Consider the following 21,953-nt stretch of genomic DNA (forward strand, 5'->3'; position numbering starts at 1 on the left):
TGGAATTTCACCAAAAATCGCTCCGAGTCTTGTTCAAATGCCCGTTTACGCTTACAATTCACCGGTGAAAGTCGAAATTCCGGACCGAGGGCGAAATTTACGATTTTACCCTTCCCCCGTTCACCTTGTCGGAATTTCGCCGATCACTCTTCCGAAACCGTCCCAACGCGAAGATCTGGAAAAGTTATTAGGAATTCATATATTTTATGTGATTTTTGGTGCACCGAAGACGTAGTTATGGCTTTTGGGAGTCGCGGCGCTGATTCTTATATAGATAATGCGCGCTAATGCTTGCGGATGCGATCATACCAGCACTAATGCACCGCATCCCATCAGAACTCCGAAGTTAAGCGTGCTTGGGCGAGAGTAGTACTAGGATGGGTGACCTCCTGGGAAGTCCTCGTGTTGCATCCCTGTTTTTTTGCGAATTATTTTTTTCGGAGGCCGAAACGATGGAATTTCACCAAAAATCGCTCCGAGTCTTGTTCAAATGCCCGTTTACGCTTACAATTCACCGGTGAAAGTCGAAATTCCGGACCGAGGGTGAAATTTACGATTTTACCCTTCCCCCGTTCACCTTGGCGGAATTTCGCCGATCACTCTTCCGAAACCGTCCCAACGCGAAGATCGCGAAAAGTTATTAGGAATTCATATATTTTATGTGATTTTTGGTGCACCGAAGACGTAGTTATGGCTTTTGGGAGTCGCGGCGTTGATTCTTATATAGATAATGCGCGCTAATGCTTGCGGATGCGATCATACCAGCACTAATGCATCGGATCCCATCAGAACTCCAAAGTTAAGCGTGCTTGGGCGAGAGTAGTACTAGGATGGGTGACCTCCTGGGAAGTCCTCGTGTTGCATCCCTCTTTTTTTGCGAATTATTTTTTTCGGAGGCCGAAACGATGGAATTTCACCAAAAATCGATCCGAGCCTTGTTCAAATGCTCGTTTACGCATACAATTCACCGGTGAAAGTCGAAATTCCGGACCGAGGGCGAAATTTACGATTTTACCCTTCCCCCGTTCACCTTGTCGGAATTTCGCCGATCACTCTTTCGAAACCGTCCCAACGCGAAGATCGCGAAAAGTTATTAGGAATTCATATATTTTATGTGATTTTTGGTGCACCGAAGACGTAGTTATGGCTTTTGGGAGTCGCGGCGTTGATTCTTATATAGATAATGCGCGCTAATGCTTCCGGATGCGATCATACCAGCACTAATGCACCGCATCCCATCAGAACTCCGAAGTTAAGCGTGCTTGGGCGAGAGTAGTACTAGGATGGGTGACCTCCTGGGATGTCCTCGTGTTGCATCCCTCTTTTTTTGCGAATTATTTTTTTCGGAGGCCGAAACGATGGAATTTCACCAAAAATCGCTCCGAGTCTTGTTCAAATGCCCGTTTACGCTTACAATTCACCGGTGAAAGTCGAAATTCCGGACCGAGGGCGAAATTTACGATTTTACCCTTCCCCCGTTCACCTTGTCGGAATTTCGCCGATCACTCTTCCGAAACCGTCCCAACGCGAAGATCGCGAAAAGTTATTAGGAATTCATATATTTTATGTGATTTTTGGTGCACCGAAGACGTAGTTATGGCTTTTGGGAGTCGCGGCGCTGATTCTTATATAGATAATGCGCGCTAATGCTTGCGGATGCGATCATACCAGCACTAATGCACCGGATCCCATCAAAACTCCGAAGTTAAGCGTGCTTGGGCGAGAGTAGTACTAGGAAGGGTGACCTCCTGGGAAGTCCTCGTGTTGCATCCCTCTTTTTTTGCGAATTATTTTTTCGGAGGTCGAAACGATGGAATTTCACCAAAAATCGCTCCGAGTCTTGTTCAAATGCCCGTTTACGCTTACAATTCACCGGTGAAAGTCGAAATTCCGGACCGAGGGCGAAATTTACGATTTTACCCTTCCCCCGTTCACCTTGTCGGAATTTCGCCGATCACTCTTCCGAAACCGTCCCAACGCGAAGATCGCGAAAATTTATTAGGAATTCATATATTTTATGTGATTTTTGGTGCACCGAAGACGTAGTTATGGCTTTTGGGAGTCGCGGCGCTGATTCTTATATAGATAATGCGCGCTAATGCTTGCGGATGCGATCATACCAGCACTAATGCACCGCATCCCATCAGAACTCCGAAGTTAAGCGTGCTTGGGCGAGAGTAGTACTAGGATGGGTGACCTCTTGGGAAGTCCTCGTGTTGCATCCCTCTTTTTTTGCGAATTATTTTTTCGGAGGTCGAAACGATGGAATTTCACCAAAAATCGCTCCGAGTCTTGTTCAAATGCCCGTTTACGCTTACAATTCACCGGTGAAAGTCGAAATTCCGGACCGAGGACGAAATTTACGATTTTACCCTTCCCCCGTTCACCTTGTCGGAATTTCGCCGATCACTCTTCCGAAACCGTCCCAACGCGAAGATCGCGAAAAGTTATTAGGAATTCATATATTTTATGTGATTTTTGGTGCACCGAAGACGTAGTTATGGCTTTTGGGAGTCGCGGCGCTGATTCTTATATAGATAATGCGCGCTAATGCTTGCGGATGCGATCTTACCAGCACTAATGCACCGGATCCCATCAGAACTCCGAAGTTAAGCGTGCTTGGGCGAGAGTAGTACTAGGATGGGTGACCTCTTGGGAAGTCCTCGTGTTGCATCCCTCTTTTTTTGCGAATTATTTTTTTCGGAGGCCGAAACGATGGAATTTCACCAAAAATCGCTCCGAGTCTTGTTCAAATGCCCGTTTATGCTTACAATTCACCGGTGAAAGTCGAAATTCCGGACCGAGGGCGAAATTTACGATTTTACCCTTCCCCCGTTCACCTTGTCGGAATTTCGCCGATCACTCTTCCGAAACCGTCCCAACGCGAAGATCGCGAAAAGTTATTAGGAATTCATATAATTTATGTGATTTTTGGTGCACCGAAGACGTAGTTATGGCTTTTGGGAGTCGCGGCGCTGATTCTTATATAGATAATGCGCGCTAATGCTTGCGGATGCGATCATACCAGCACTAATGCACCGCATCCCATCAGAACTCCGAAGTTAAGCGTGCTTGGGCGAGAGTAGTACTAGTATGGGTGACCTCCTGGGATGTCCTCGTGTTGCATCCCTCTTTTTTTGCGAATTATTTTTTTCGGAGGCCGAAACGATGGAATTTCACCAAAAATCGCTCCGAGTCTTGTTCAAATGCCCGTTTACGCTTACAATTCACCGGTGAAAGTCGAAATTCCGGACCGAGGGCGAAATTTACGATTTTACCCTTCCCCCGTTCACCTTGTCGGAATTTCGCCGATCACTCTTCCGAAACCGTCCCAACGCGAAGATCGCGAAAAGTTATTAGGAATTCATATATTTTATGTGATTTTTGGTGCACCGAAGACGTAGTTATGGCTTTTGGGAGTCGCGGCGCTGATTCTTATATAGATAATGCGCGCTAATGCTTGCGGATGCGATCATACCAGCACTAATGCACCGGATCCCATCAAAACTCCGAAGTTAAGCGTGCTTGGGCGAGAGTAGTACTAGGAAGGGTGACCTCCTGGGAAGTCCTCGTGTTGCATCCCTCTTTTTTTGCGAATTATTTTTTCGGAGGTCGAAACGATGGAATTTCACCAAAAATCGCTCCGAGTCTTGTTCAAATGCCCGTTTACGCTTACAATTCACCGGTGAAAGTCGAAATTCCGGACCGAGGGCGAAATTTACGATTTTACCCTTCCCCCGTTCACCTTGTCGGAATTTCGCCGATCACTCTTCCGAAACCGTCCCAACGCGAAGATCGCGAAAATTTATTAGGAATTCATATATTTTATGTGATTTTTGGTGCACCGAAGACGTAGTTATGGCTTTTGGGAGTCGCGGCGCTGATTCTTATATAGATAATGCGCGCTAATGCTTGCGGATGCGATCATACCAGCACTAATGCACCGCATCCCATCAGAACTCCGAAGTTAAGCGTGCTTGGGCGAGAGTAGTACTAGGATGGGTGACCTCTTGGGAAGTCCTCGTGTTGCATCCCTCTTTTTTTGCGAATTATTTTTTCGGAGGTCGAAACGATGGAATTTCACCAAAAATCGCTCCGAGTCTTGTTCAAATGCCCGTTTACGCTTACAATTCACCGGTGAAAGTCGAAATTCCGGACCGAGGACGAAATTTACGATTTTACCCTTCCCCCGTTCACCTTGTCGGAATTTCGCCGATCACTCTTCCGAAACCGTCCCAACGCGAAGATCGCGAAAAGTTATTAGGAATTCATATATTTTATGTGATTTTTGGTGCACCGAAGACGTAGTTATGGCTTTTGGGAGTCGCGGCGCTGATTCTTATATAGATAATGCGCGCTAATGCTTGCGGATGCGATCATACCAGCACTAATGCACCGCATCCCATCAGAACTCCGAAGTTAAGCGTGCTTGGGCGAGAGTAGTACTAGGATGGGTGACCTCCTGGGAAGTCCTCGTGTTGCATCCCTCTTTTTTTGCGAATTATTTTTTTCGGAGGCCGAAACGATGGAATTTCACCAAAAATCGCTCCGAGTCTTGTTCAAATGCCCGTTTACGCTTACAATTCACCGGTGAAAGTCGAAATTCCGGACCGAGGGCGAAATTTACGATTTTACCCTTCCCCCGTTCACCTTGTCGGAATTTCGCCGATCACTCTTCCGAAACCGTCCCAACGCGAAGATCGCGAAAAGTTATTAGGAATTCATATATTTTATGTGATTTTTGGTTCACCGAAAACGTAGTTATGGCTTTTGGGAGTCGCGGCGTTGATTCTTATATAGATAATGCGCGCTAATGCTTGCGGATGCGATCATACCAGCACTAATGCATCGGATCCCATCAGAACTCCGAAGTTAAGCGTGCTTGGGCGAGAGTAGTACTAGGATGGGTGACCTCCTGGGAAGTCCTCGTGTTGCATCCCTCTTTTTTTGCGAATTATTTTTTTCGGAGGCCGAAACGATGGAATTTCACCAAAAATCGATCCGAGCCTTGTACAAATGCTCGTTTACGCATACAATTCACCGGTGAAAGTCGAAATTCCGGACTGAGGACGAAATTTACGATTTTACCCTTCCCCCGTTCACCTTGTCGGAATTTCGCCGATCACTCTTTCGAAACCGTCCCAACGCGAAGATCGCGAAAAGTTATTAGGAATTCATATATTTTATGTGATTTTTGGTGCACCGAAGACGTAGTTATGGCTTTTGGGAGTCGCGGCGTTGATTCTTATATAGATAATGCGCGCTAATGCTTGCGGATGCGATCATACCAGCACTAATGCACCGCATCCCATCAGAACTCCGAAGTTAAGCGTGCTTGGGCGAGAGTAGTACTAGGATGGGTGACCTCCTGGGATGTCCTCGTGTTGCATCCCTCTTTTTTTGCGAATTATTTTTTTCGGAGGCCGAAACGATGGAATTTCACCAAAAATCGCTCCGAGTCTTGTTCAAATGCCCGTTTACGCTTACAATTCACCGGTGAAAGTCGAAATTCCGGACCGAGGGCGAAATTTACGATTTTACCCTTCCCCCGTTCACCTTGTCGGAATTTCGCCGATCACTCTTCCGAAACCGTCCCAACGCGAAGATCGCGAAAAGTTATTAGGAATTCATATATTTTATGTGATTTTTGGTGCACCGAAGACGTAGTTATGGCTTTTGGGAGTCGCGGCGCTGATTCTTATATAGATAATGCGCGCTAATGCTTGCGGATGCGATCATACCAGCACTAATGCACCGGATCCCATCAGAACTCCGAAGTTAAGCGTGCTTGGGCGAGAGTAGTACTAGGAAGGGTGACCTCCTGGGAAGTCCTCGTGTTGCATCCCTCTTTTTTTGCGAATTATTTTTTCGGAGGTCGAAACGATGGAATTTCACCAAAAATCGCTCCGAGTCTTGTTCAAATGCCCGTTTACGCTTACAATTCACCGGTGAAAGTCGAAATTCCGGACCGAGGGCGAAATTTACGATTTTACCCTTCCCCCGTTCACCTTGTCGGAATTTCGCCGATCACTCTTCCGAAACCGTCCCAACGCGAAGATCGCGAAAATTTATTAGGAATTCATATATTTTATGTGATTTTTGGTGCACCGAAGACGTAGTTATGGCTTTTGGGAGTCGCGGCGCTGATTCTTATATAGATAATGCGCGCTAATGCTTGCGGATGCGATCATACCAGCACTAATGCACCGCATCCCATCAGAACTCCGAAGTTAAGCGTGCTTGGGCGAGAGTAGTACTAGGATGGGTGACCTCTTGGGAAGTCCTCGTGTTGCATCCCTCTTTTTTTGCGAATTATTTTTTCGGAGGTCGAAACGATGGAATTTCACCAAAAATCGCTCCAAGTCTTGTTCAAATGCCCGTTTACGCTTACAATTCACCGGTGAAAGTCGAAATTCCGGACCGAGGACGAAATTTACGATTTTACCCTTCCCCCGTTCACCTTGTCGGAATTTCGCCGATCACTCTTCCGATACCGTCCCAACGCGAAGATCGCGAAAAGTTATTAGGAATTCATATATTTTATGTGATTTTTGGTGCACCGAAGACGTAGTTATGGCTTTTGGGAGTCGCGGCGCTGATTCTTATATAGATAATGCGCGCTAATGCTTGCGGATGCGATCTTACCAGCACTAATGCACCGGATCCCATCAGAACTCCGAAGTTAAGCGTGCTTGGGCGAGAGTAGTACTAGGATGGGTGACCTCTTGGGAAGTCCTCGTGTTGCATCCCTCTTTTTTTGCGAATTATTTTTTTCGGAGGCCGAAACGATGGAATTTCACCAAAAATCGCTCCGAGTCTTGTTCAAATGCCCGTTTATGCTTACAATTCACCGGTGAAAGTCGAAATTCCGGACCGAGGGCGAAATTTACGATTTTACCCTTCCCCCGTTCACCTTGTCGGAATTTCGCCGATCACTCTTCCGAAACCGTCCCAACGCGAAGATCGCGAAAAGTTATTAGGAATTCATATATTTTATGTGATTTTTGGTGCACCGAAGACGTAGTTATGGCTTTTGGGAGTCGCGGCGCTGATTCTTATATAGATAATGCGCGCTAATGCTTGCGGATGCGATCATACCAGCACTAATGCACCGCATCCCATCAGAACTCCGAAGTTAAGCGTGCTTGGGCGAGAGTAGTACTAGGATGGGTGACCTCCTGGGAAGTCCTCGTGTTGCATCCCTCTTTTTTTGCGAATTATTTTTTTCGGAGGCCGAAACGATGGAATTTCACCAAAAATCGCTCCGAGTCTTGTTCAAATGCCCGTTTACGCTTACAATTCACCGGTGAAAGTCGAAATTCCGGACCGAGGGCGAAATTTACGATTTTACCCTTCCCCCGTTCACCTTGTCGGAATTTCGCCGATCACTCTTCCGAAACCGTCCCAACGCGAAGATCGCGAAAAGTTATTAGGAATTCATATATTTTATGTGATTTTTGGTGCACCGAAGACGTAGTTATGGCTTTTGGGAGTCGCGGCGTTGATTCTTATATAGATAATGCGCGCTAATGCTTGCGGATGCGATCATACCAGCACTAATGCATCGGATCCCATCAGAACTCCGAAGTTAAGCGTGCTTGGGCGAGAGTAGTACTAGGATGGGTGACCTCCTGGGAAGTCCTCGTGTTGCATCCCTCTTTTTTTGCGAATTATTTTTTCGGAGGCCGAAACGATGGAATTTCACCAAAAATCGATCCGAGCCTTGTTCAAATGCTCGTTTACGCATACAATTCACCGGTGAAAGTCGAAATTCCGGACCGAGGGCGAAATTTACGATTTTACCCTTCCCCCGTTCACCTTGTCGGAATTTCGCCGATCACTCTTTCGAAACCGTCCCAACGCGAAGATCGCGAAAAGTTATTAGGAATTCATATATTTTATGTGATTTTTGGTGCACCGAAGACGTAGTTATGGCTTTTGGGAGTCGCGGCGTTGATTCTTATATAGATAATGCGCGCTAATGCTTCCGGATGCGATCATACCAGCACTAATGCACCGCATCCCATCAGAACTCCGAAGTTAAGCGTGCTTGGGCGAGAGTAGTACTAGGATGGGTGACCTCCTGGGATGTCCTCGTGTTGCATCCCTCTTTTTTTGCGAATTATTTTTTTCGGAGGCCGAAACGATGGAATTTCACCAAAAATCGCTCCGAGTCTTGTTCAAATGCCCGTTTACGCTTACAATTCACCGGTGAAAGTCGAAATTCCGGACCGAGGGCGAAATTTACGATTTTACCCTTCCCCCGTTCACCTTGTCGGAATTTCGCCGATCACTCTTCCGAAACCGTCCCAACGCGAAGATCGCGAAAAGTTATTAGGAATTCATATATTTTATGTGATTTTTGGTGCACCGAAGACGTAGTTATGGCTTTTGGGAGTCGCGGCGCTGATTCTTATATAGATAATGCGCGCTAATGCTTGCGGATGCGATCATACCAGCACTAATGCACCGGATCCCATCAGAACTCCGAAGTTAAGCGTGCTTGGGCGAGAGTAGTACTAGGAAGGGTGACCTCCTGGGAAGTCCTCGTGTTGCATCCCTCTTTTTTTGCGAATTATTTTTTCGGAGGTCGAAACGATGGAATTTCACCAAAAATCGCTCCGAGTCTTGTTCAAATGCCCGTTTACGCTTACAATTCACCGGTGAAAGTCGAAATTCCGGACCGAGGGCGAAATTTACGATTTTACCCTTCCCCCGTTCACCTTGTCGGAATTTCGCCGATCACTCTTCCGAAACCGTCCCAACGCGAAGATCGCGAAAATTTATTAGGAATTCATATATTTTATGTGATTTTTGGTGCACCGAAGACGTAGTTATGGCTTTTGGGAGTCGCGGCGCTGATTCTTATATAGATAATGCGCGCTAATGCTTGCGGATGCGATCATACCAGCACTAATGCACCGCATCCCATCAGAACTCCGAAGTTAAGCGTGCTTGGGCGAGAGTAGTACTAGGATGGGTGACCTCTTGGGAAGTCCTCGTGTTGCATCCCTCTTTTTTTGCGAATTATTTTTTCGGAGGTCGAAACGATGGAATTTCACCAAAAATCGCTCCGAGTCTTGTTCAAATGCCCGTTTACGCTTACAATTCACCGGTGAAAGTCGAAATTCCGGACCGAGGACGAAATTTACGATTTTACCCTTCCCCCGTTCACCTTGTCGGAATTTCGCCGATCACTCTTCCGAAACCGTCCCAACGCGAAGATCGCGAAAAGTTATTAGGAATTCATATATTTTATGTGATTTTTGGTGCACCGAAGACGTAGTTATGGCTTTTGGGAGTCGCGGCGCTGATTCTTATATAGATAATGCGCGCTAATGCTTGCGGATGCGATCTTACCAGCACTAATGCACCGGATCCCATCAGAACTCCGAAGTTAAGCGTGCTTGGGCGAGAGTAGTACTAGGATGGGTGACCTCTTGGGAAGTCCTCGTGTTGCATCCCTCTTTTTTTGCGAATTATTTTTTTCGGAGGCCGAAACGATGGAATTTCACCAAAAATCGCTCCGAGTCTTGTTCAAATGCCCGTTTATGCTTACAATTCACCGGTGAAAGTCGAAATTCCGGACCGAGGGCGAAATTTACGATTTTACCCTTCCCCCGTTCACCTTGTCGGAATTTCGCCGATCACTCTTCCGAAACCGTCCCAACGCGAAGATCGCGAAAAGTTATTAGGAATTCATATATTTTATGTGATTTTTGGTGCACCGAAGACGTAGTTATGGCTTTTGGGAGTCGCGGCGCTGATTCTTATATAGATAATGCGCGCTAATGCTTGCGGATGCGATCATACCAGCACTAATGCACCGCATCCCATCAGAACTCCGAAGTTAAGCGTGCTTGGGCGAGAGTAGTACTAGGATGGGTGACCTCCTGGGAAGTCCTCGTGTTGCATCCCTCTTTTTTTGCGAATTATTTTTTTCGGAGGCCGAAACGATGGAATTTCACCAAAAATCGCTCCGAGTCTTGTTCAAATGCCCGTTTACGCTTACAATTCACCGGTGAAAGTCGAAATTCCGGACCGAGGGCGAAATTTACGATTTTACCCTTCCCCCGTTCACCTTGTCGGAATTTCGCCGATCACTCTTCCGAAACCGTCCCAACGCGAAGATCGCGAAAAGTTATTAGGAATTCATATATTTTATGTGATTTTTGGTGCACCGAAGACGTAGTTATGGCTTTTGGGAGTCGCGGCGTTGATTCTTATATAGATAATGCGCGCTAATGCTTGCGGATGCGATCATACCAGCACTAATGCACCGCATCCCATCAGAACTCCGAAGTTAAGCGTGCTTGGGCGAGAGTAGTACTAGGATGGGTGACCTCCTGGGATGTCCTCGTGTTGCATCCCTCTTTTTTTGCGAATTATTTTTTTCGGAGGCCGAAACGATGGAATTTCACCAAAAATCGCTCCGAGTCTTGTTCAAATGCCCGTTTACGCTTACAATTCACCGGTGAAAGTCGAAATTCCGGACCGAGGGCGAAATTTACGATTTTACCCTTCCCCCGTTCACCTTGTCGGAATTTCGCCGATCACTCTTCCGAAACCGTCCCAACGCGAAGATCGCGAAAAGTTATTAGGAATTCATATATTTTATGTGATTTTTGGTGCACCGAAGACGTAGTTATGGCTTTTGGGAGTCGCGGCGCTGATTCTTATATAGATAATGCGCGCTAATGCTTGCGGATGCGATCATACCAGCACTAATGCACCGGATCCCATCAGAACTCCGAAGTTAAGCGTGCTTGGGCGAGAGTAGTACTAGGATGGGTGACCTCTTGGGAAGTCCTCGTGTTGCATCCCTCTTTTTTTGCGAATTATTTTTTCGGAGGTCGAAACGATGGAATTTCACCAAAAATCGCTCCGAGTCTTGTTCAAATGCCCGTTTACGCTTACAATTCACCGGTGAAAGTCGAAATTCCGGACCGAGGGCGAAATTTACGATTTTACCCTTCCCCCGTTCACCTTGTCGGAATTTCGCCGATCACTCTTCCGAAACCGTCCCAACGCGAAGATCGCGAAAAGTTATTAGGAATTCATATATTTTATGTGATTTTTGGTGCACCGAAGACGTAGTTATGGCTTTTGGGAGTCGCGGCGCTGATTCTTATATAGATAATGCGCGCTAATGCTTGCGGATGCGATCATACCAGCACTAATGCACCGGATCCCATCAGAACTCCGAAGTTAAGCGTGCTTGGGCGAGAGTAGTACTAGGAAGGGTGACCTCCTGGGAAGTCCTCGTGTTGCATCCCTCTTTTTTTGCGAATTATTTTTTCGGAGGTCGAAACGATGGAATTTCACCAAAAATCGCTCCGAGTCTTGTTCAAATGCCCGTTTACGCTTACAATTCACCGGTGAAAGTCGAAATTCCGGACCGAGGGCGAAATTTACGATTTTACCCTTCCCCCGTTCACCTTGTCGGAATTTCGCCGATCACTCTTCCGAAACCGTCCCAACGCGAAGATCGCGAAAATTTATTAGGAATTCATATATTTTATGTGATTTTTGGTGCACCGAAGACGTAGTTATGGCTTTTGGGAGTCGCGGCGCTGATTCTTATATAGATAATGCGCGCTAATGCTTGCGGATGCGATCATACCAGCACTAATGCACCGCATCCCATCAGAACTCCGAAGTTAAGCGTGCTTGGGCGAGAGTAGTACTAGGATGGGTGACCTCTTGGGAAGTCCTCGTGTTGCATCCCTCTTTTTTTGCGAATTATTTTTTCGGAGGTCGAAACGATGGAATTTCACCAAAAATCGCTCCGAGTCTTGTTCAAATGCCCGTTTACGCTTACAATTCACCGGTGAAAGTCGAAATTCCGGACCGAGGACGAAATTTACGATTTTACCCTTCCCCCGTTCACCTTGTCGGAATTTCGCCGATCACTCTTCCGAAACCGTCCCAACGCGAAGATCGCGAAAAGTTATTAGGAATTCATATATTTTATGTGATTTTTGGTGCACCGAAGACGTAGTTATGGCTTTTGGGAGTCGCGGCGCTGATTCTTATATAGATAATGCGCGCTAATGCTTGCGGATGCGATCTTACCAGCACTAATGCACCGGATCCCATCAGAACTCCGAAGTTAAGCGTTCTTGGGCGAGAGTAGTACTAGGATGGGTGACCTCTTGGGAAGTCCTCGTGTTGCATCCCTCTTTTTTTGCGAATTATTTTTTTCGGAGGCCGAAACGATGGAATTTCACCAAAAATCGCTCCGAGTCTTGTTCAAATGCCCGTTTATGCTTACAATTCACCGGTGAAAGTCGAAATTCCGGACCGAGGACGAAATTTACGATTTTACCCTTCCCCCGTTCACCTTGTCGGAATTTCGCCGATCACTCTTCCGAAACCGTCCCAACGCGAAGATCGCGAAAAGTTATTAGGAATTCATATATTTTATGTGATTTTTGGTGCACCGAAGACGTAGTTATGGCTTTTGGGAGTCGCGGCGCTGATTCTTATATAGATAATGCGCGCTAATGCTTGCGGATGCGATCATACCAGCACTAATGCACCGCATCCCATCAGAACTCCGAAGTTAAGCGTGCTTGGGCGAGAGTAGTACTAGGATGGGTGACCTCCTGGGAAGTCCTCGTGTTGCATCCCTCTTTTTTTGCGAATTATTTTTTTCGGAGGCCGAAACGATGGAATTTCACCAAAAATCGCTCCGAGTCTTGTTCAAATGCCCGTTTACGCTTACAATTCACCGGTGAAAGTCGAAATTCCGGACCGAGGGCGAAATTTACGATTTTACCCTTCCCCCGTTCACCTTGTCGGAATTTCGCCGATCACTCTTCCGAAACCGTCCCAACGCGAAGATCGCGAAAAGTTATTAGGAATTCATATATTTTATGTGATTTTTGGTGCACCGAAGACGTAGTTATGGCTTTTGGGAGTCGCGGCGTTGATTCTTATATAGATAATGCGCGCTAATGCTTGCGGATGCGATCATACCAGCACTAATGCACCGCATCCCATCAGAACTCCGAAGTTAAGCGTGCTTGGGCGAGAGTAGTACTAGGATGGGTGACCTCCTGGGATGTCCTCGTGTTGCATCCCTCTTTTTTTGCGAATTATTTTTTTCGGAGGCCGAAACGATGGAATTTCACCAAAAATCGCTCCGAGTCTTGTTCAAATGCCCGTTTACGCTTACAATTCACCGGTGAAAGTCGAAATTCCGGACCGAGGGCGAAATTTACGATTTTACCCTTCCCCCGTTCACCTTGTCGGAATTTCGCCGATCACTCTTCCGAAACCGTCCCAACGCGAAGATCGCGAAAAGTTATTAGGAATTCATATATTTTATGTGATTTTTGGTGCACCGAAGACGTAGTTATGGCTTTTGGGAGTCGCGGCGCTGATTCTTATATAGATAATGCGCGCTAATGCTTGCGGATGCGATCATACCAGCACTAATGCACCGGATCCCATCAGAACTCCGAAGTTAAGCGTGCTTGGGCGAGAGTAGTACTAGGATGGGTGACCTCTTGGGAAGTCCTCGTGTTGCATCCCTCTTTTTTTGCGAATTATTTTTTCGGAGGTCGAAACGATGGAATTTCACCAAAAATCGCTCCGAGTCTTGTTCAAATGCCCGTTTACGCTTATAATTCACCGGTGAAAGTCGAAATTCCGGACCGAGGGCGAAATTTACGATTTTACCCTTCCCCCGTTCACCTTGTCGGAATTTTGCCGATCACTCTTCCGAAACCGTCCCAACGCGAAGATCGCGAAAAGTTATTAGGAATTCATATATTTTATGTGATTTTTGGTGCACCGAAGACGTAGTTATGGCTTTTGGGAGTCGCGGCGCTGATTCTTATATAGATAATGCGCGCTAATGCTTGCGGATGCGATCATACCAGCACTAATGCACCGGATCCCATCAGAACTCCGAAGTTAAGCGTGCTTGGGCGAGAGTAGTACTAGGATGGGTGACCTCTTGGGAAGTCCTCGTGTTGCATCCCTCTTTTTTTGCGAATTATTTTTTCGGAGGTCGAAACGATGGAATTTCACCAAAAATCGCTCCGAGTCTTGTTCAAATGCCCGTTTACGCTTACAATTCACCGGTGAAAGTCGAAATTCCGGACCGAGGGCGAAATTTACGATTTTACCCTTCCCCCGTTCACCTTGTCGGAATTTCGCCGATCACTCTTCCGAAACCGTCCCAACGCGAAGATCGCGAAAAGTTATTAGGAATTCATATATTTTATGTGATTTTTGGTGCACCGAAGACGTAGTTATGGCTTTTGGGAGTCGCGGCGCTGATTCTTATATAGATAATGCGCGCTAATGCTTGCGGATGCGATCATACCAGCACTAATGCACCGGATCCCATCAGAACTCCGAAGTTAAGCGTGCTTGGGCGAGAGTAGTACTAGGATGGGTGACCTCTTGGGAAGTCCTCGTGTTGCATCCCTCTTTTTTTGCGAATTATTTTTTCGGAGGTCGAAACGATGGAATTTCACCAAAAATCGCTCCGAGTCTTGTTCAAATGCCCGTTTACGCTTACAATTCACCGGTGAAAGTCGAAATTCCGGATCGAGGGCGAAATTTACGATTTTACCCTTCCCCCGTTCACCTTGTCGGAATTTCGCCGATCACTCTTCCGAAACCGTCCCAACGCGAAGATCGCGAAAAGTTATTAGGAATTCATATATTTTATGTGATTTTTGGTGCACCGAAGACGTAGTTATGGCTTTTGGGAGTCGCGGCGCTGATTCTTATATAGATAATGCGCGCTAATGCTTGCGGATGCGATCATACCAGCACTAATGCACCGCATCCCATCAGAACTCCGAAGTTAAGCGTGCTTGGGCGAGAGTAGTACTAGGATGGGTGACCTCCTGGGAAGTCCTCGTGTTGCATCCCTCTTTTTTTGCGAATTATTTTTTTCGGAGGCCGTAACGATGGAATTTCACCAAAAATCGCTCCGAGTCTTGTTCAAATGCCCGTTTACGCTTACAATTCACCGGTGAAAGTCGAAATTCCGGACCGAGGGCGAAATTTACGATTTTACCCTTCCCCCGTTCACCTTGTCGGAATTTCGCCGATCACTCTTCCGAAACCGTCCCAACGCGAAGATCGCGAAAAGTTATTAGGAATTCATATATTTTATGTGATTTTTGGTGCACCGAAGACGTAGTTATGGCTTTTGGGAGTCGCGGCGCTGATTCTTATATAGATAATGCGCGCTAATGCTTGCGGATGCGATCATACCAGCACTAATGCACCGGATCCCATCAGAACTCCGAAGTTAAGCGTGCTTGGGCGAGAGTAGTACTAGGATGGGTGACCTCTTGGGAAGTCCTCGTGTTGCATCCCTCTTTTTTTGCGAATTATTTTTTCGGAGGTCGAAACGATGGAATTTCACCAAAAATCGCTCCGAGTCTTGTTCAAATGCCCGTTTACGCTTACAATTCACCGGTGAAAGTCGAAATTCCGGATCGAGGGCGAAATTTACGATTTTACCCTTCCCCCGTTCACCTTGTCGGAATTTCGCCGATCACTCTTCCGAAACCGTCCCAACGCGAAGATCGCGAAAAGTTATTAGGAATTCATATATTTTATGTGATTTTTGGTGCACCGAAGACGTAGTTATGGCTTTTGGGAGTCGCGGCGTTGATTCTTATATAGATAATGCGCGCTAATGCTTGCGGATGCGATCATACCAGCACTAATGCACCGGATCCCATCAGAACTCCGAAGTTAAGCGTGCTTGGGCGAGAGTAGTACTAGGATGGGTGACCTCTTGGGAAGTCCTCGTGTTGCATCCCTCTTTTTTTGCGAATTATTTTTTCGGAGGTCGAAACGATGGAATTTCACCAAAAATCGCTCCGAGTCTTGTTCAAATGCCCGTTTACGCTTACAATTCACCGGTGAAAGTCGAAATTCCGGACCGAGGGCGAAATTTACGATTTTACCCTTCCCCCGTTCACCTTGTCGGAATTTCGCCGATCACTCTTCCGAAACCGTCCCAACGCGAAGATCGCGAAAAGTTATTAGGAATTCATATATTTTATGTGATTTTTGGTGCACCGAAGACGTAGTTATGGCTTTTGGGAGTCGCGGCGCTGATTCTTATATAGATAATGCGCGCTAATGCTTGCGGATGCGATCATACCAGCACTAATGCACCGGATCCCATCAGAACTCCGAAGTTAAGCGTGCTTGGGCGAGAGTAGTACTAGGATGGGTGACCTCTTGGGAAGTCCTCGTGTTGCATCCCTCTTTTTTTGCGAATTATTTTTTCGGAGGTCGAAACGATGGAATTTCACCAAAAATCGCTCCGAGTCTTGTTCAAATGCCCGTTTACGCTTACAATTCACCGGTGAAAGTCGAAATTCCGGATCGAGGGCGAAATTTACGATTTTACCCTTCCCCCGTTCACCTTGTCGGAATTTCGCCGATCACTCTTCCGAAACCGTCCCAACGCGAAGATCGCGAAAAGTTATTAGGAATTCATATATTTTATGTGATTTTTGGTGCACCGAAGACGTAGTTATGGCTTTTGGGAGTCGCGGCGCTGATTCTTATATAGATAATGCGCGCTAATGCTTGCGGATGCGATCATACCAGCACTAATGCACCGCATCCCATCAGAACTCCGAAGTTAAGCGTGCTTGGGCGAGAGTAGTACTAGGATGGGTGACCTCCTGGGAAGTCCTCGTGTTGCATCCCTCTTTTTTTGCGAATTATTTTTTTCGGAGGCCGTAACGATGGAATTTCACCAAAAATCGCTCCGAGTCTTGTTCAAATGCCCGTTTACGCTTACAATTCACCGGTGAAAGTCGAAATTCCGGACCGAGGGCGAAATTTACGATTTTACCCTTCCCCCGTTCACCTTGTCGGAATTTCGCCGATCACTCTTCCGAAACCGTCCCAACGCGAAGATCGCGAAAAGTTATTAGGAATTCATATATTTTATGTGATTTTTGGTGCACCGAAGACGTAGTTATGGCTTTTGGGAGTCGCGGCGCTGATTCTTATATAGATAATGCGCGCTAATGCTTGCGGATGCGATCATACCAGCACTAATGCACCGGATCCCATCAGAACTCCGAAGTTAAGCGTGCTTGGGCGAGAGTAGTACTAGGATGGGTGACCTCTTGGGAAGTCCTCGTGTTGCATCCCTCTTTTTTTGCGAATTATTTTTTCGGAGGTCGAAACGATGGAATTTCACCAAAAATCGCTCCGAGTCTTGTTCAAATGCCCGTTTACGCTTACAATTCACCGGTGAAAGTCGAAATTCCGGACCGAGGGCGAAATTTACGATTTTACCCTTCCCCCGTTCACCTTGTCGGAATTTCGCCGATCACTCTTCCGAAACCGTCCCAACGCGAAGATCGCGAAAAGTTATTAGGAATTCATATATTTTATGTGATTTTTGATGCACCGAAGACGTAGTTATGGCTTTTGGGAGTCGCGGCGCTGATTCTTATACAGATAATGCGCGCTAATGCTTGCGGATGCGATCATACCAGCACTAATGCACCGGATCCCATCAGAACTCCGAAGTTAAGCGTGCTTGGGCGAGAGTAGTACTAGGATGGGTGACCTCTTGGGAAGTCCTCGTGTTGCATCCCTCTTTTTTTGCGAATTATTTTTTCGGAGGTCGAAACGATGGAATTTCACCAAAAATCGCTCCGAGCCTTGTTCAAATGCCCGTTTACGCTTACAATTCACCGGTGAAAGTCGAAATTCCGGACCGAGGGCGAAATTTACGATTTTACCCTTCCCCCGTTCACCTTGTCGGAATTTCGCCGATCACTCTTCCGAAACCGTCCCAACGCGAAGATCTCGAAAAGTTATTAGGAATTCATATATTTTATGTGATTTTTGGTGCACCGAAGACGTAGTTATGGCTTTTGGGAGTCGCGGCGTTGATTCTTATATAGATAATGCGCGCTAATGCTTGCGGATGCGATCATACCAGCACTAATGCACCGCATCCCATCAGAACTCCGAAGTTAAGCGTGCTTGGGCGAGAGTAGTACTAGGATGGGTGACCTCCTGGGAAGTCCTCGTGTTGAATCCCTCTTTTTTTGCGAATTATTTTTTTCGGAGGCCGAAACGATGGAATTTCACCAAAAATCGCTCCGAGTCTTGTTCAAATGCCCGTTTACGCTTACAATTCACCGGTGAAAGTCGAAATTCCGGACCGAGGGCGAAATTTACGATTTTACCCTTCCCCCGTTCACCTTGTCGGAATTTCGCCTATCACTCTTCCGAAACCGTCCCAACGCGAAGATCTCGAAAAGTTATTAGGAAGTCATATATTTTATGTGATTTTTGGTGCACCGAAGACGTAGTTATGGCTTTTGGGAGTCGCGGCGTTGATTCTTATATAGATAATGCGCGCTAATGCTTGCGGATGCGATCATACCAGCACTAATGCACCGCATCCCATCAGAACTCCGAAGTTAAGCGTGCTTGGGCGAGAGTAGTACTAGGATGGGTGACCTCCTGGGAAGTCCTCGTGTTGCATCCCTCTTTTTTTGCGAATTATTTTTTTCGGAGGCCGAAACGATGGAATTTCACCAAAAATCGCTCCGAGTCTTGTTCAAATGCCCGTTTACGCTTACAATTCACCGGTGAAAGTCGAAATTCCGGACCGAGGGCGAAATTTACGATTTTACCCTTCCCCCGTTCACCTTGGCGGAATTTCGCCGATCACTCTTCCGAAACCGTCCCAACGCGAAGATCGCGAAAAGTTATTAGGAATTCATATATTTTATGTGATTTTTGGTGCACCGAAGACGTAGTTATGGCTTTTGGGAGTCGCGGCGTTGATTCTTATATAGATAATGCGCGCTAATGCTTGCGGATGCGATCATACCAGCACTAATGCATCGGATCCCATCAGAACTCCGAAGTTAAGCGTGCTTGGGCGAGAGTAGTACTAGGATGGGTGACCTCTTGGGAAGTCCTCGTGTTGCATCCGTCTTTTTTTGCGAATTATTTTTTTCGGAGGCCGAAACGATGGAATTTCACCAAAAATCGATCCGAGCCTTGTTCAAATGCTCGTTTACGCATACAATTCACCGGTGAAAGTCGAAATTCCGGACCGAGGGCGAAATTTACGATTTTACCCTTCCCCCGTTCACCTTGTCGGAATTTCGCCGATCACTCTTCCGAAACCGTCCCAACGCGAAGATCGCGAAAAGTTATTAGGAATTCATATATTTTATGTGATTTTTGGTGCACCGAAGACGTAGTTATGGCTTTTGGGAGTCGCGGCGCTGATTCTTATATAGATAATGCGCGCTAATGCTTGCGGATGCGATCATACCAGCACTAATGCACCGGATCCCATCAGAACTCCGAAGTTAAGCGTGCTTGGGCGAGAGTAGTACTAGGATGGGTGACCTCTTGGGAAGTCCTCGTGTTGCATCCCTCTTTTTTTGCGAATTATTTTTTCGGAGGTCGAAACGATGGAATTTCACCAAAAATCGCTCCGAGTCTTGTTCAAATGCCCGTTTACGCTTACAATTCACCGGTGAAAGTCGAAATTCCGGATCGAGGGCGAAATTTACGATTTTACCCTTCCCCCGTTCAGCTTGTCGGAATTTCGCCGATCACTCTTCCGAAACCGTCCCAACGCGAAGATCGCGAAAAGTTATTAGGAATTCATATATTTTATGTGATTTTTGGTGCACCGAAGACGTAGTTATGGCTTTTGGGAGTCGCGGCGCTGATTCTTATATAGATAATGCGCGCTAATGCTTGCGGATGCGATCATACCAGCACTAATGCACCGCATCCCATCAGAACTCCGAAGTTAAGCGTGCTTGGGCGAGAGTAGTACTAGGATGGGTGACCTCCTGGGAAGTCCTCGTGTTGCATCCCTCTTTTTTTGCGAATTATTTTTTTCGGAGGCCGTAACGATGGAATTTCACCAAAAATCGCTCCGAGTCTTGTTCAAATGCCCGTTTACGCTTACAATTCACCGGTGAAAGTCGAAATTCCGGATCGAGGGCGAAATTTACGATTTTACCCTTCCCCCGTTCACCTTGTCGGAATTTCGCCGATCACTCTTCCGAAACCGTCCCAACGCGAAGATCGCGAAAAGTTATTAGGAATTCATATATTTTATGTGATTTTTGGTGCACCGAAGACGTAGTTATGGCTTTTGGGAGTCGCGGCGCTGATTCTTATATAGATAATGCGCGCTAATGCTTGCGGATGCGATCATACCAGCACTAATGCACCGGATCCCATCAGAACTCCGAAGTTAAGCGTGCTTGGGCGAGAGTAGTACTAGGATGGGTGACCTCTTGGGAAGTCCTCGTGTTGCATCCCTCTTTTTTTGCGAATTATTTTTTCGGAGGTCGAAACGATGGAATTTCACCAAAAATCGCTCCGAGTCTTGTTCAAATGCCCGTTTACGCTTACAATTCACCGGTGAAAGTCGAAATTCCGGATCGAGGGCGAAATTTACGATTTTACCCTTCCCCCGTTCAGCTTGTCGGAATTTCGCCGATCACTCTTCCGAAACCGTCCCAAACCGAAGATCGCGAAAAGTTATTAGGAATTCATATATTTTATGTGATTTTTGGTGCACCGAAGACGTAGTTATGGCTTTTGGGAGTCGCGGCGCTGATTCTTATATAGATAATGCGCGCTAATGCTTGCGGATGCGATCATACCAGCACTAATGCACCGCATCCCATCAGAACTCCGAAGTTAAGCGTGCTTGGGCGAGAGTAGTACTAGGATGGGTGACCTCCTGGGAAGTCCTCGTGTTGCATCCCTCTTTTTTTGCGAATTATTTTTTTCGGAGGCCGTAACGATGGAATTTCACCAAAAATCGCTCCGAGTCTTGTTCAAATGCCCGTTTACGCTTACAATTCACCGGTGAAAGTCGAAATTCCGGACCGAGGGCGAAATTTACGATTTTACCCTTCCCCCGTTCACCTTGTCGGAATTTCGCCGATCACTCTTCCGAAACCGTCCCAACGCGAAGATCGCGAAAAGTTATTAGGAATTCATATATTTTATGTGATTTTTGGTGCACCGAAGACGTAGTTATGGCTTTTGGGAGTCGCGGCGCTGATTCTTATATAGATAATGCGCGCTAATGCTTGCGGATGCGATCATACCAGCACTAATGCACCGGATCCCATCAGAACTCCGAAGTTAAGCGTGCTTGGGCGAGAGTAGTACTAGGATGGGTGACCTCTTGGGAAGTCCTCGTGTTGCATCCCTCTTTTTTTGCGAATTATTTTTTCGGAGGTCGAAACGATGGAATTTCACCAAAAATCGCTCCGAGTCTTGTTCAAATGCCCGTTTACGCTTACAATTCACCGGTGAAAGTCGAAATTCCGGACCGAGGGCGAAATTTACGATTTTACCCTTCCCCCGTTCACCTTGTCGGAATTTCGCCGATCACTCTTCCGAAACCGTCCCAACGCGAAGATCGCGAAAAGTTATTAGGAATTCATATATTTTATGTGATTTTTGATGCACCGAAGACGTAGTTATGGCTTTTGGGAGTCGCGGCGCTGATTCTTATACAGATAATGCGCGCTAATGCTTGCGGATGCGATCATACCAGCACTAATGCACCGGATCCCATCAGAACTCCGAAGTTAAGCGTGCTTGGGCGAGAGTAGTACTAGGATGGGTGACCTCTTGGGAAGTCCTCGTGTTGCATCCCTCTTTTTTTGCGAATTATTTTTTCGGAGGTCGAAACGATGGAATTTCACCAAAAATCGCTCCGAGCCTTGTTCAAATGCCCGTTTACGCTTACAATTCACCGGTGAAAGTCGAAATTCCGGACCGAGGGCGAAATTTACGATTTTACCCTTCCCCCGTTCACCTTGTCGGAATTTCGCCGATCACTCTTCCGAAACCGTCCCAACGCGAAGATCTCGAAAAGTTATTAGGAATTCATATATTTTATGTAATTTTTGGTGCACCGAAGACGT

The 21,953-nt window shown here is 46.6% G+C and overlaps 48 non-coding genes across 48 annotated transcripts; all 48 read left to right on the top strand.

Moving 5' to 3' along the window:
• The first annotated feature begins 295 nt into the window (after nt 1-295).
• On the top strand, nt 296-414 carry LOC149395584 (5S ribosomal RNA). Its single transcript, XR_016298762.1, has one exon. It is a non-coding gene; the product is annotated as a 5S ribosomal RNA (ribosomal RNA).
• A 334-nt stretch (nt 415-748) lies between these two features.
• LOC149395585 (5S ribosomal RNA) lies at nt 749-867 on the top strand. Its single transcript, XR_016298839.1, has one exon. It is a non-coding gene; the product is annotated as a 5S ribosomal RNA (ribosomal RNA).
• A 334-nt stretch (nt 868-1,201) lies between these two features.
• On the top strand, nt 1,202-1,320 carry LOC149395586 (5S ribosomal RNA). Its single transcript, XR_016299096.1, has one exon. It is a non-coding gene; the product is annotated as a 5S ribosomal RNA (ribosomal RNA).
• A 334-nt stretch (nt 1,321-1,654) lies between these two features.
• LOC149395587 (5S ribosomal RNA) lies at nt 1,655-1,773 on the top strand. The gene has a single exon (XR_016298904.1). It is a non-coding gene; the product is annotated as a 5S ribosomal RNA (ribosomal RNA).
• Nucleotides 1,774-2,106: 333 nt separating this feature from the next.
• On the top strand, nt 2,107-2,225 carry LOC149395588 (5S ribosomal RNA). Its single transcript, XR_016298848.1, has one exon. It is a non-coding gene; the product is annotated as a 5S ribosomal RNA (ribosomal RNA).
• A 333-nt stretch (nt 2,226-2,558) lies between these two features.
• LOC149395589 (5S ribosomal RNA) lies at nt 2,559-2,677 on the top strand. Its single transcript, XR_016298201.1, has one exon. It is a non-coding gene; the product is annotated as a 5S ribosomal RNA (ribosomal RNA).
• Nucleotides 2,678-3,011: 334 nt separating this feature from the next.
• Nucleotides 3,012-3,130, top strand: LOC149395590 (5S ribosomal RNA). Its single transcript, XR_016299265.1, has one exon. It is a non-coding gene; the product is annotated as a 5S ribosomal RNA (ribosomal RNA).
• Nucleotides 3,131-3,464: 334 nt separating this feature from the next.
• LOC149395591 (5S ribosomal RNA) lies at nt 3,465-3,583 on the top strand. Its single transcript, XR_016298905.1, has one exon. It is a non-coding gene; the product is annotated as a 5S ribosomal RNA (ribosomal RNA).
• A 333-nt stretch (nt 3,584-3,916) lies between these two features.
• LOC149395592 (5S ribosomal RNA) lies at nt 3,917-4,035 on the top strand. Its single transcript, XR_016298849.1, has one exon. It is a non-coding gene; the product is annotated as a 5S ribosomal RNA (ribosomal RNA).
• Nucleotides 4,036-4,368: 333 nt separating this feature from the next.
• On the top strand, nt 4,369-4,487 carry LOC149395593 (5S ribosomal RNA). The gene has a single exon (XR_016298763.1). It is a non-coding gene; the product is annotated as a 5S ribosomal RNA (ribosomal RNA).
• A 334-nt stretch (nt 4,488-4,821) lies between these two features.
• On the top strand, nt 4,822-4,940 carry LOC149395594 (5S ribosomal RNA). The gene has a single exon (XR_016298119.1). It is a non-coding gene; the product is annotated as a 5S ribosomal RNA (ribosomal RNA).
• A 334-nt stretch (nt 4,941-5,274) lies between these two features.
• On the top strand, nt 5,275-5,393 carry LOC149395595 (5S ribosomal RNA). The gene has a single exon (XR_016299097.1). It is a non-coding gene; the product is annotated as a 5S ribosomal RNA (ribosomal RNA).
• Nucleotides 5,394-5,727: 334 nt separating this feature from the next.
• Nucleotides 5,728-5,846, top strand: LOC149395596 (5S ribosomal RNA). The gene has a single exon (XR_016297914.1). It is a non-coding gene; the product is annotated as a 5S ribosomal RNA (ribosomal RNA).
• Nucleotides 5,847-6,179: 333 nt separating this feature from the next.
• LOC149395597 (5S ribosomal RNA) lies at nt 6,180-6,298 on the top strand. The gene has a single exon (XR_016298850.1). It is a non-coding gene; the product is annotated as a 5S ribosomal RNA (ribosomal RNA).
• A 333-nt stretch (nt 6,299-6,631) lies between these two features.
• On the top strand, nt 6,632-6,750 carry LOC149395598 (5S ribosomal RNA). Its single transcript, XR_016298202.1, has one exon. It is a non-coding gene; the product is annotated as a 5S ribosomal RNA (ribosomal RNA).
• A 334-nt stretch (nt 6,751-7,084) lies between these two features.
• On the top strand, nt 7,085-7,203 carry LOC149395599 (5S ribosomal RNA). Its single transcript, XR_016298765.1, has one exon. It is a non-coding gene; the product is annotated as a 5S ribosomal RNA (ribosomal RNA).
• Nucleotides 7,204-7,537: 334 nt separating this feature from the next.
• Nucleotides 7,538-7,656, top strand: LOC149395600 (5S ribosomal RNA). Its single transcript, XR_016298120.1, has one exon. It is a non-coding gene; the product is annotated as a 5S ribosomal RNA (ribosomal RNA).
• A 333-nt stretch (nt 7,657-7,989) lies between these two features.
• Nucleotides 7,990-8,108, top strand: LOC149395601 (5S ribosomal RNA). The gene has a single exon (XR_016299099.1). It is a non-coding gene; the product is annotated as a 5S ribosomal RNA (ribosomal RNA).
• Nucleotides 8,109-8,442: 334 nt separating this feature from the next.
• On the top strand, nt 8,443-8,561 carry LOC149395602 (5S ribosomal RNA). Its single transcript, XR_016297915.1, has one exon. It is a non-coding gene; the product is annotated as a 5S ribosomal RNA (ribosomal RNA).
• Nucleotides 8,562-8,894: 333 nt separating this feature from the next.
• On the top strand, nt 8,895-9,013 carry LOC149395603 (5S ribosomal RNA). The gene has a single exon (XR_016298851.1). It is a non-coding gene; the product is annotated as a 5S ribosomal RNA (ribosomal RNA).
• A 333-nt stretch (nt 9,014-9,346) lies between these two features.
• On the top strand, nt 9,347-9,465 carry LOC149395604 (5S ribosomal RNA). Its single transcript, XR_016298203.1, has one exon. It is a non-coding gene; the product is annotated as a 5S ribosomal RNA (ribosomal RNA).
• Nucleotides 9,466-9,799: 334 nt separating this feature from the next.
• Nucleotides 9,800-9,918, top strand: LOC149395605 (5S ribosomal RNA). The gene has a single exon (XR_016298766.1). It is a non-coding gene; the product is annotated as a 5S ribosomal RNA (ribosomal RNA).
• A 334-nt stretch (nt 9,919-10,252) lies between these two features.
• On the top strand, nt 10,253-10,371 carry LOC149395606 (5S ribosomal RNA). The gene has a single exon (XR_016299100.1). It is a non-coding gene; the product is annotated as a 5S ribosomal RNA (ribosomal RNA).
• A 334-nt stretch (nt 10,372-10,705) lies between these two features.
• Nucleotides 10,706-10,824, top strand: LOC149395607 (5S ribosomal RNA). The gene has a single exon (XR_016297551.1). It is a non-coding gene; the product is annotated as a 5S ribosomal RNA (ribosomal RNA).
• A 333-nt stretch (nt 10,825-11,157) lies between these two features.
• On the top strand, nt 11,158-11,276 carry LOC149395608 (5S ribosomal RNA). The gene has a single exon (XR_016297916.1). It is a non-coding gene; the product is annotated as a 5S ribosomal RNA (ribosomal RNA).
• A 333-nt stretch (nt 11,277-11,609) lies between these two features.
• LOC149395609 (5S ribosomal RNA) lies at nt 11,610-11,728 on the top strand. The gene has a single exon (XR_016298852.1). It is a non-coding gene; the product is annotated as a 5S ribosomal RNA (ribosomal RNA).
• Nucleotides 11,729-12,061: 333 nt separating this feature from the next.
• Nucleotides 12,062-12,180, top strand: LOC149395610 (5S ribosomal RNA). The gene has a single exon (XR_016298865.1). It is a non-coding gene; the product is annotated as a 5S ribosomal RNA (ribosomal RNA).
• A 334-nt stretch (nt 12,181-12,514) lies between these two features.
• Nucleotides 12,515-12,633, top strand: LOC149395611 (5S ribosomal RNA). The gene has a single exon (XR_016298767.1). It is a non-coding gene; the product is annotated as a 5S ribosomal RNA (ribosomal RNA).
• A 334-nt stretch (nt 12,634-12,967) lies between these two features.
• Nucleotides 12,968-13,086, top strand: LOC149395612 (5S ribosomal RNA). The gene has a single exon (XR_016299101.1). It is a non-coding gene; the product is annotated as a 5S ribosomal RNA (ribosomal RNA).
• A 334-nt stretch (nt 13,087-13,420) lies between these two features.
• LOC149395613 (5S ribosomal RNA) lies at nt 13,421-13,539 on the top strand. Its single transcript, XR_016297552.1, has one exon. It is a non-coding gene; the product is annotated as a 5S ribosomal RNA (ribosomal RNA).
• Nucleotides 13,540-13,872: 333 nt separating this feature from the next.
• Nucleotides 13,873-13,991, top strand: LOC149395614 (5S ribosomal RNA). Its single transcript, XR_016297553.1, has one exon. It is a non-coding gene; the product is annotated as a 5S ribosomal RNA (ribosomal RNA).
• A 333-nt stretch (nt 13,992-14,324) lies between these two features.
• LOC149395615 (5S ribosomal RNA) lies at nt 14,325-14,443 on the top strand. Its single transcript, XR_016297554.1, has one exon. It is a non-coding gene; the product is annotated as a 5S ribosomal RNA (ribosomal RNA).
• A 333-nt stretch (nt 14,444-14,776) lies between these two features.
• Nucleotides 14,777-14,895, top strand: LOC149395616 (5S ribosomal RNA). Its single transcript, XR_016298768.1, has one exon. It is a non-coding gene; the product is annotated as a 5S ribosomal RNA (ribosomal RNA).
• Nucleotides 14,896-15,229: 334 nt separating this feature from the next.
• Nucleotides 15,230-15,348, top strand: LOC149395617 (5S ribosomal RNA). The gene has a single exon (XR_016297555.1). It is a non-coding gene; the product is annotated as a 5S ribosomal RNA (ribosomal RNA).
• A 333-nt stretch (nt 15,349-15,681) lies between these two features.
• LOC149395618 (5S ribosomal RNA) lies at nt 15,682-15,800 on the top strand. Its single transcript, XR_016297556.1, has one exon. It is a non-coding gene; the product is annotated as a 5S ribosomal RNA (ribosomal RNA).
• A 333-nt stretch (nt 15,801-16,133) lies between these two features.
• On the top strand, nt 16,134-16,252 carry LOC149395619 (5S ribosomal RNA). Its single transcript, XR_016297557.1, has one exon. It is a non-coding gene; the product is annotated as a 5S ribosomal RNA (ribosomal RNA).
• Nucleotides 16,253-16,585: 333 nt separating this feature from the next.
• LOC149395620 (5S ribosomal RNA) lies at nt 16,586-16,704 on the top strand. Its single transcript, XR_016298769.1, has one exon. It is a non-coding gene; the product is annotated as a 5S ribosomal RNA (ribosomal RNA).
• A 334-nt stretch (nt 16,705-17,038) lies between these two features.
• On the top strand, nt 17,039-17,157 carry LOC149395621 (5S ribosomal RNA). Its single transcript, XR_016297558.1, has one exon. It is a non-coding gene; the product is annotated as a 5S ribosomal RNA (ribosomal RNA).
• Nucleotides 17,158-17,490: 333 nt separating this feature from the next.
• On the top strand, nt 17,491-17,609 carry LOC149395622 (5S ribosomal RNA). The gene has a single exon (XR_016297559.1). It is a non-coding gene; the product is annotated as a 5S ribosomal RNA (ribosomal RNA).
• Nucleotides 17,610-17,942: 333 nt separating this feature from the next.
• On the top strand, nt 17,943-18,061 carry LOC149395623 (5S ribosomal RNA). The gene has a single exon (XR_016299197.1). It is a non-coding gene; the product is annotated as a 5S ribosomal RNA (ribosomal RNA).
• Nucleotides 18,062-18,395: 334 nt separating this feature from the next.
• LOC149395624 (5S ribosomal RNA) lies at nt 18,396-18,514 on the top strand. Its single transcript, XR_016298770.1, has one exon. It is a non-coding gene; the product is annotated as a 5S ribosomal RNA (ribosomal RNA).
• Nucleotides 18,515-18,848: 334 nt separating this feature from the next.
• LOC149395625 (5S ribosomal RNA) lies at nt 18,849-18,967 on the top strand. The gene has a single exon (XR_016298558.1). It is a non-coding gene; the product is annotated as a 5S ribosomal RNA (ribosomal RNA).
• Nucleotides 18,968-19,301: 334 nt separating this feature from the next.
• LOC149395626 (5S ribosomal RNA) lies at nt 19,302-19,420 on the top strand. The gene has a single exon (XR_016297560.1). It is a non-coding gene; the product is annotated as a 5S ribosomal RNA (ribosomal RNA).
• A 333-nt stretch (nt 19,421-19,753) lies between these two features.
• LOC149395627 (5S ribosomal RNA) lies at nt 19,754-19,872 on the top strand. The gene has a single exon (XR_016298771.1). It is a non-coding gene; the product is annotated as a 5S ribosomal RNA (ribosomal RNA).
• A 334-nt stretch (nt 19,873-20,206) lies between these two features.
• On the top strand, nt 20,207-20,325 carry LOC149395628 (5S ribosomal RNA). The gene has a single exon (XR_016297562.1). It is a non-coding gene; the product is annotated as a 5S ribosomal RNA (ribosomal RNA).
• A 333-nt stretch (nt 20,326-20,658) lies between these two features.
• Nucleotides 20,659-20,777, top strand: LOC149395629 (5S ribosomal RNA). The gene has a single exon (XR_016298772.1). It is a non-coding gene; the product is annotated as a 5S ribosomal RNA (ribosomal RNA).
• Nucleotides 20,778-21,111: 334 nt separating this feature from the next.
• Nucleotides 21,112-21,230, top strand: LOC149395630 (5S ribosomal RNA). The gene has a single exon (XR_016297563.1). It is a non-coding gene; the product is annotated as a 5S ribosomal RNA (ribosomal RNA).
• Nucleotides 21,231-21,563: 333 nt separating this feature from the next.
• LOC149395631 (5S ribosomal RNA) lies at nt 21,564-21,682 on the top strand. The gene has a single exon (XR_016297564.1). It is a non-coding gene; the product is annotated as a 5S ribosomal RNA (ribosomal RNA).
• Nucleotides 21,683-21,953: the final 271 nt, after the last annotated feature.

Source organism: Urtica dioica, chromosome 5, assembly GCF_054948205.1.
Source record: "Urtica dioica subsp. dioica isolate 48M chromosome 5, U.dioica_male_clone48M_v1_H2, whole genome shotgun sequence".
Lineage (NCBI taxonomy): Eukaryota > Viridiplantae > Streptophyta > Magnoliopsida > Rosales > Urticaceae > Urtica > Urtica dioica.